This window comes from Asparagus officinalis, unplaced genomic scaffold (assembly GCF_001876935.1).
Source record: "Asparagus officinalis unplaced genomic scaffold, Aspof.V1 AsparagusV1_Un483, whole genome shotgun sequence".
In the NCBI taxonomy this organism is placed as follows: Eukaryota; Viridiplantae; Streptophyta; class Magnoliopsida; order Asparagales; family Asparagaceae; genus Asparagus; species Asparagus officinalis.
In genome coordinates this window covers 50,409-59,847 of record NW_017972748.1, presented here as the reverse complement: position 1 = coordinate 59,847, position 9,439 = coordinate 50,409, and positions in this window count along the sequence as shown.

Sequence of the window (9,439 nt, the reverse complement as noted above, 5' to 3'; positions counted from 1 at the left end):
GAGAGAGAGAGAGAGAGAGAGAGAGAGATTAATGGGTATCATTGTCATAGGAGTGGATTTCCTCATTGACGCCTCTAAAATCACATGATTGAGCGAAATTCTCTCTCTCTCTCTCTCTCTCTCTCTATATATATATATATATATATATATATATATAGAGAGAGAGAGAGAGAGAGAGAGAGAGATTAATGGGTATCCTTGTCATAGGAGGGGATTTCCTCCTTGACGCCTCTAAAATCACATGATTGAGCGACATTGTGGATGATCCGCTTCGTTGAACTTGATCTACATATTCTAAAACCCCAACACACCAAGTGAATCCGTCGTCATTTGACCCTTCATCCACTCGTATCAATTTTAACGGTTTTGAATGAATAGAACTTTTCACATGGCTCGATGGAATAAATATGAATACTCTATCATGTATAAAATACATCTAGGTAAGAAACACTAATTCGGCACTACCCGATGGAATAAATATGAATACTCTATCATGCATAAAATTCTAAACAATCAATTAAAGTGTCAAATGAAAAGAAAGACATCAAAAGACCTGGTCGTCTAGGCAAATGACTTCTCAGTCGGTATCAAAAGCCCTTGGTACCTAATCTGGATAAAACCAATGCAAAATGACTCCTCAGTCGGTCACAAGACTCTAGTGTCGCCTCAGGATAGGCCCACGGCGCAATGACCCCTCGGTCACAAGACCATGACGCTACCTCGGGATAGACCCAAGACACAACGATTTCTCAGTCTGTATCAAAATCCCTTGGTACCTAATCTGGATAAAACCAAGGCAAAATGACTCCTCAGTCGGTCAAAAGCCCTTGGTACCTAATCTAGATAAAACTAAGGCAAAACGACTCCTCAGTCGGTCAAAAGCCCTTGGTACCTAATCTGGATAAAATCAAGGCAAAATGACTCCCCAGTCGGTCAAAAGCCCTTGGTACCTAATCTGGATAAAACCAAGGCAAAACGACTCCTCAGTCGGTCAAAAGCCCTTGGTACCTAATCTGGATAAAACCAAGGCAAAACGACTCCTCAGTCGGAACAAAGCCCTTGGCTCTTCTTAAAGGTAAGCCTAAGACACAACATATAGTTCGATTCCTTCTGCTCTCATCGTCCATAGTGGTCAAGACCTTGGTACCTCCTCAATCACAACATATAGTTCGATTCCTTCTGCTCTCATCGTCCATAGTGGTCAAGACCTTGGTACCTCCTCAATGTAAAACCAAGCAAAAAGACTCCTTAGTCAGAACAAAGCATTTGGCTCTTCTTAAAGGTAAGCCCAAGGTACAACATATGGTTCGATTCCTTCTGCTCTCATCATCCATAGTGGTCAAGACCTTGGTACCTCCTCAGGGTAAAACCAAGGCAAAATGACTTCTCAGTCGGTATCAAGACCTTGGTACCTAATCTAGATAAAACCAATGCACAACGACTTCTCAGATGGAATAAAGTCATTGGTTCTTCCTAAAAGATAAGTTCAAGGCAAAACGACTTCTCAGTCGGTATCAAGACCTTGGTACCTAAACTGGATAAAACCAAGGCACAACGACTTCTCAGTCAGAACAAAGTCATTGGCTCTTCCTAAAGAATAAGTCCAAGGAAAAAACGACTTCTCAGTCAGTATCAAGACCTTGGTACCTAATCTGGATAAAACCAAGGCAAAACAACTTCTTAGTCAGAACAAAGTCCTTGGCTCTTCCTAAAGAATAAGTCCAAGGCAAAAACGACTTCTCAGTCGGTATCAAGACCTTGGTACCTAATCTGGATAAAACCAAGGCACAACGACTTCTCAGTCAGAACAAAGTCCTTGGCTCTTCCTAAAGAATAAGTCCAAGGCAAAAACGACTTCTCAGTTGGTATCAAGACCTTGGTACCTAATCTGGATAAAACCAAGGCACAACGACTTCTCAGTCAGAACAAAGTCCTTGGCTCTTCCTAAAGAATAAGTCCAAGGCAAAAACGACTTCTCAGTTGGAACAAAGTCCTTGGCTCTTCATCTAAAAACTAAACAAGGCACAACGACTTCCTAGTCGGTTCTAAAGCACTTGACTCCCCATCAGGAGTAACCTAAAGAACAAAGACTCCACAAGTCGGCAATCAAATCTCTGGTTTCCCACCTAGACAAACCAAAGATGGACCCAGGGTCAACTTCCAGAAAGTTATTTTCCGACCAAACAAGAAAAACAAAGACGTTGCCACTCATCCCGCCTATGATATCTAATCCGCAAGGATCAACACTTCATATGAAGAAAATGGAGCCACAACAAAGTCCACTATTCTATCAAGCATTCAAAGTTCTCAAAAGCAGAAGACAGAAGAAATCGTTGCTCATTCAAAAAGGAGTTTTTTACATTTTTCAAAGGCCTAACAAGGCTTACAAAAAAACACAGTTTTCCTATGGCTCAGCACCACTATCCCCAAAGTCCTTCCTCATTTTCTTCAAAGGCCTCCTGGAAGAACTCGGCCCCTCCGAGTCAGCCTCTCTTTTAGACCTCCATTGGTGGAGGAAGGATCATTTCTTCGGGATCAGAGGAAGACGAGGAGGACCACCCCATCTCAGGAAACTCCTCTCTGTCCAGAGTTTTGGTCTCCTGAAGACCGAGGCGACACCGGAGCTTCTCAATATCTCCAGCCTCGAGATCACTAAGGGCTCTCGGCTCCAACACATTATCATGCACCTCGGGCAACCCAAGCAGGATAGTATGTTGTCGGCACCAAACACCCAGACGAAGAACCTCTTCCATTCTTCGTCTAGCTCAGGGAGATCGGAGTCCAAGCAAAAATCACCCTGATAGTGGAAAAATAGTGTGAGTTGCCCTCAGCAGACCCCACACTAACCACATGCCCAAGCAAACTAATGCTAGGCACTACGTCTGCCTCGGAGCAGACATCTATAAACACCATCAAGATATAGATGGCGTGGGGATAGAACTGGCAGGGGAAAACCCCAAAGCCGTAAAAATTTCCCTTACAAATGGATGCAACGGCAGACGCAGCCCACACTGCAGATACGCCCGATAAAGAGGCACTCGGTCCTCGCCGTGCATATGCACCGGAGTTGAGATGTTCAGTGCCCCTATAGTCATCGTCACGCGAGAAATGCCATACTGATCATGCAACCAGTTGGCCTCGTCCAAAGTCATCCTCGACCTAGATAGAAACAAGACCTTGAGTTTCTTCTCGCGGTCATTCTGTGGAAGAGCCATGTTAAAATCTCTTAAGGAGTTAAAGTTGAGATGTTCAGTGCCCCTATAGTCATCGTCACGCGAGAAATGCCATACTGATCATGCAACCAGTTGCCATACAAGACCTTGAGTTTCTTCTCGCGGTCATTCTGTGGAAGAGCCATGTTAAAATCTCTTAAGGAGTTAAAGAATCGACGAAGAGAAATGTTCCTGGTAAAGAGTGTTCTTTTAAAACAGCACCAGAAACTATTTATAAGCCTCTAAAGAAGCATGCGGAGCCCAAAAGGCACAGCCTTGGAGCAACCGAGGATGATTCATTTTGAGAATCGGAACGGATTGCTCAAAATTACAACTATCTCTCGTAATTCACGCCAATAAATTGACAAGAGAGGCGCCATTTACTCTGCCCACGACGCCTTGTTTTCTCTAAAAAATCGGTTCCCAAAACCGACAGCCTCAGTCTACAAAAGATTGGCTAGAAAATCCCGCGTCATGTTTCTAAGCCACGATCAACTGGCTAGAAAATCTCAAACACACTGAGAAAACTCATATCTATTTCACTCAGACCCGACCAATGTCAACTCCGACTGAAAGAGGCCAACTGTTATGGTCAGTCACCATACTAAGTTAGAGATGTCGGAAGAATGTCTGCGTAGATCCAAGAGAGCTATGGTCCGAACCAACTTAGACTCAGAGGCCCAGCCAAGGTCAAGTCTCTCGGCCAGTCGAACAGACAAGCCATCTTTCGATCAAGGGTCATCATGACCGGCTCGAAGCGCGGGATCAGTCGCCCCCTCGTAATTAAGACGACTCTTTGAGCAGACGACTCAACCATACACTCGATCTAAAGCTCACTCGACTATCGGATCGGTAAATCATAATGAGGGCTCGCAGATCAAACCCACCTCGACTAAAGGGATAAGACCCGACCGAGCTCACTTCAGATGTCAATCGACACAACAGGTCTGATTAGTCCCATTAAGATCTCCATTCTGACAAGCCTCGTGCCCAAGCTGCTTATTCTGCTTACAAGTCACTTCTCAGAGATTGCCATGATGCTCTCCTGTGCACGAGTGACCTCTCCTCCAATTGCCAGCCGCCATCTAGAGAAAGAAGGACGGCTAAGCAGCCGACCTATCCTATACCCTGCCTCTTCTGACAAATTCAGGGTACTGAGAAGACAGATCTCTCCTGTACCTGAGTGACTTCCCTTCCAATCCCCAGTCGACATCTGGAAGAAGAATGATGACTCAGCAGTCTATCTGCTCGTCCAGCAACCGCCCTCCTGTGCAAAAAAAAGCCAAACTCTCAGAGGCAATGGACTATAAAAAGGAGGTAAGGAGGGTAAGGGCAGGGAGGTTGATCTCTGCTTCTTCTTACACATGAACTTTACTCCCTTTTGGATCTTCTTTTTACATAAAGAGAATTTAATAACTCTTAGAGAGGAACCCCCTACAAGGACCCCAATGGCCCAGGGACCTCTCAAAAAACCTCCCTCAAGCTCCACAGCTGACTTGATCGTCGGAGGTACCACCAGGAAAACTAGCTCCGTACTCCTGCTATTCTTGCATGTCCCAACTTTAGTTCCACATGGGAAAATTTGAAGAGTTATAGAGGGTTTAATGATGGGTCATGGGATTCAAGTATAGCATTAGCTAGCCTATTTTGGCAGTGGTTTGAGCTAAACAATTGGCTGCACCCAATGGGTCACATGGTGTACACACGCAAGCTGAGGCATGAGAAATGGTATCAGATCAGTTAGCTAGTTGGAAGTGTAGAGCTAATCATGAGTGTGGTGGATGGCGACACAAGCCCGGGGCATGACAAACTCTCTTGTATACTACGAAATATATTTTTCTCGAATCTTATCTATTTTTCTCATATCACCTTTGTATTTGTGTGCATTTCTCTCATTTTATCTGTATCTGTATCTGATTTTGGCATATATGAATATAAGTATTCCTTACAACAAAGAAATGTGTATTTTATCTGTATCTGTATCTGATTTTGGCATATATGAATATAAGTATTCCTTACAACAAAGAAATGTGTATTTGTATCTATGTTCGTGATTGGTAAGGCATATATGAATATAAGTATTCCTTACAACAAAGAAATGTGTATTTGTATCTATGTTCGTGATTGGTAAACGGATACGGATATGGTAAGTAGCATATTCAATCCGTTTGCACCTCTTATTAGCAGTGTCCAGGACGGAGGACGATGTATATTTAAAATTTTAATTTCTAATATTAAATTCGTACCACAAGTTATGTAATGTACGATAAATAAACTATTTTATCAATGGAATTCCGAATATGAATGATACGCTTTAAACCGAGCATCTATAAACAATCAATAAAAGTGTCAAATGAAAAGAAAGACATCAAAAGACCTGGTCGTCTGGGCAAATGACTTCTCAGTCGGTATCAAAAGCTCTTGGTACCTAATCTGGATAAAACCAATGCAAAATGACTCCTCAGTCGGTCACAAGACTCTGGTGTCGCCTCAGGATAGGCCCACGGCGCAATGACCCCTCGGTCACAAGACCCTGACGCTACCTCGGGATAGACCCAAGACACAACGATTTCTCAGTCTGTATCAAAATCCCTTGGTACCTAATCTGGATAAAACCAAGGCAAAATGACTCCTCGGTCGGTCAAAAGCCCTTGGTACCTAATCTGGATAAAACCAAGGCAAAACGACTCCTCAGTCGGTCAAAAGCCCTTGGTACCTAATCTGGATAAAATCAAGGCAAAACGACTCCCCAGTCGGTCAAAAGCCCCTGGTACCTAATCTGAATAAAACCAAGGCAAAACGACTCCTCAGTCGGTCAAAAGCCCTTGGTACCTAATCTGGATAAAACCAAGGCAAAACGACTCCTCAGTCGGAACAAAACCCTTGGCTCTTCTTAAAGGTAAGCCTAAGGCACAACATATAGTTCGATTCCTTCTGCTCTCATCGTCCATAGTGGTCAAGACCTTGGTACCTCCTCAATCACAACATATAGTTCGATTCCTTCTGCTCTCATCGTCCATAGTGGTCAAGACCTTGGTACCTCCTCAATGTAAAACCAAGCAAAAAGACTCCTTAGTCAGAACAAAGCATTTGGCTCTTCTTAAAGGTAAGCCCAAGGTACAACATATGGTTCGATTCCTTCTGCTCTCATCATCCATAGTGGTCAAGACCTTGGTACCTCCTCAGGGTAAAACCAAGGCAAAATGACTTCTCAGTCGGTATCAAGACCTTGGTACCTAATCTAGATAAAACCAATGCACAACGACTTCTCAGATGGAATAAAGTCCTTGGCTCTTCCTAAAAGATAAGTTCAAGGCAAAACGACTTCTCAGTCGGTATCAAGACCTTGGTACCTAAACTGGATAAAACCAAGGCACAACGACTTCTCAGTCGGAACAAAGTCCTTGGCTCTTCCTAAAGAATAAGTCCAAGGAAAAAACGACTTCTCAGTCAGTATCAAGACCTTGGTACCTAATCTGGATAAAACCAAGGCAAAACAACTTCTTAGTCGGAACAAAGTCTTTGGCTCTTCCTAAAGAATAAGTCCAAGGCAAAAACGACTTCTCAGTCGGTATCAAGACCTTGGTACCTAATCTGGATAAAACCAAGGCACAACGACTTCTCAGTCAGAACAAAGTCCTTGGTACTTCCTAAAGAATAAGTCCAAGGCAAAAACGACTTCTCAGTTGGAACAAAGCCCTTGGCTCTTCATCTAAAAACTAAACAAGGCACAACGACTTCCTAGTCGGTTCTAAAGCACTTGACTCCCCATCAGGAGTAACCTAAAGAACAAAGACTCCACAAGTCGGCAATCAAATCTCTGGTTTCCCACCTAGACAAACCAAAGATGGACCCAGGGTCAACTTCCAGAAAGTTATTTTCCGACCAAACAAGAAAAACAAAGACGTTGCCACTCATCCCGCCTATGATATCTAATCCGCAAGGATCAACACTTCATATGAAGAAAATGGAGCCACAACAAAGTCCACTATTCTATCAAGCATTCAAAGTTCTCAAAAGCAGAAGACAGAAGAAATCGTTGCTCATTCAAAAAGGAGTTTTTTACATTTTTCAAAGGCCTAACAAGGCTTACAAAAAAAACACAGTTTTCCTAAGGCTCAGCACCACTATCCCCAAAGTCCTTCCTCATTTTCTTCAAAGGCCTCCTGGAAGAACTCGGCCCCTCCGAGTCAGCCTCTCTTTTAGACCTCCATTGGTGGAGGACAGGTCATTGCTTCGGGATCAGAGGAAGACGAGGAGGACCACCCCATCTCAGGAAACTCCTCTCTGTCCAGAGTTTTGGTCTCCTGAAGACCGAGGCGACACCGGAGCTTCTCAAGATCTCCAGCCTCGAGATCACTAAGGGCTCTCGGCTCCAACACATTATCATGCACCTCGGGCAACCCAAGCAGGATAGTATGTTGTCGGCACCAAACACCCAGACGAAGAACCTCTTCCATTCTTCGTCTAGCTCAGGGAGATCGGAGTCCAAGCAAAAATCACCCTGATAGTGGAAAAATAGTGTGAGTTGCCCTCAGCAGACCCCACACTAACCACATGCCCAAGCAAACTAATGCTAGGCACTATGTCTGCCTCGGAGCAGACATCTATAAACACCATCAAGATATAGATGCCGTGGGGATAGAACTGGCAGGGGAAAACCCCAAAGCCGTAAAAATTTCCCTTACAAATGGATGCAACGGCAGACGCAGTCCACACTGCAGATACGCCCGATAAAGAGGCACTCGGTCCTCGCCGTGCATATGCACCGGAGTTGAGATGTTCAGTGCCCCTATAGTCATCGTCACGCGAGAAATGCCATACTGATCATGCAACCAGTTGGCCTCGTCCAAAGTCATCCTCGACCTAGATAGAAACAAGACCTTGAGTTTCTTCTCGCGGTCATTCTGTGGAAGAGCCATGTTAAAATCTCTTAAGGAGTTAAAGAATCGACGAAGAGAAATGTTCCTGGTAAAGAGTGTTCTTTTAAAACAGCACCAGAAACTATTTATAAGCCTCTAAAGAAGCATGCGGAGCCCAAAAGGCACAGCCTTGGAGCAACCGAGGATGATTCATTTTGAGAATCGGAACGGATTGCTCAAAATTACAACTATCTCTCGTAATTCACGCCAATAAATTGACAAGAGAGGCGCCATTTACTCTGCCCACGACGCCTTGTTTTCTCTAAAAAATCGGTTCCCAAAACCGACAGCCTCAGTCTACAAAAGATTGGCTAGAAAATCCCGCGTCATGTTTCTAAGCCACGATCAACTGGCTAGAAAATCTCAAACACACTAAGCAAACTCATACCTATTTCACTCCAACCCGACCAAAGTCAACTTCGACTGAAAGGGGCCAACTGTTATGGTCAGTCACCATACTAAGTTAGAGATGTCGGAAGAATGTCTGCATAGATCCAAGAGAGCTATGGTCCAAACCAACTTAGAGACTCGGAGGCCCAGCACAGGTCAAGTCTCTCAGCCAGGTGAACAGACAAGCCATCTTTCAATCAAGGGTCATCATGATTGACTCGAAGCGCGGGATCAGTCGCCCCCTCGTAATTAAGATGACTCATCGAGCAGACGACTCGACCATACACTCGACCCGAAGCTCACTCGACTATCAGATCGGTAAATCATAATGATGGCTCGTAGATCAAACCCACCTCGACTAAAGGGATAAGACCCGACCGAGCTCACTTCAGATGTCAATCGACACAACAGGTCTGATTAGTCCCATTAAGATCTCCATTCTGACAAGCCTCGTGCCCAAGCTGCTTATTCTGCTTACAAGTCACTTCTCAGAGATTGCCATGATGCTCTCCTGTGCACGAGTGACCTCTCCTCCAATTGCCAGCCGCCATCTAGAGAAAGAAGGACGGGTAAGCAGCCAACCTATCCTATACCCTGCCTCTTCTGACAAATTCAGGGTACTGAGAAGACAGATCTCTCCTGTACCTGAATGACTTCCCTTCCAATCCCCAGTCGACATCTGGAAGAAGAATGATGACTCAGCAGTCTATCTGCTCGTCCAGCAACCGCCCTCCTGTGCAAAAAAAAAGCCAAAATCTCAGAGGCAATGGACTATAAAAAGGAGGTAAGGAGGGTAAGGGCAGGGAGGTTGATCTCTGCTTCTTCTTACACATGAACTTTACTCCCTTTTGGATCTTCTTTTTACATAAAGAGAATTTAATAACTCTTAGAGAGGAACCCCCTGCAAGGACCCCA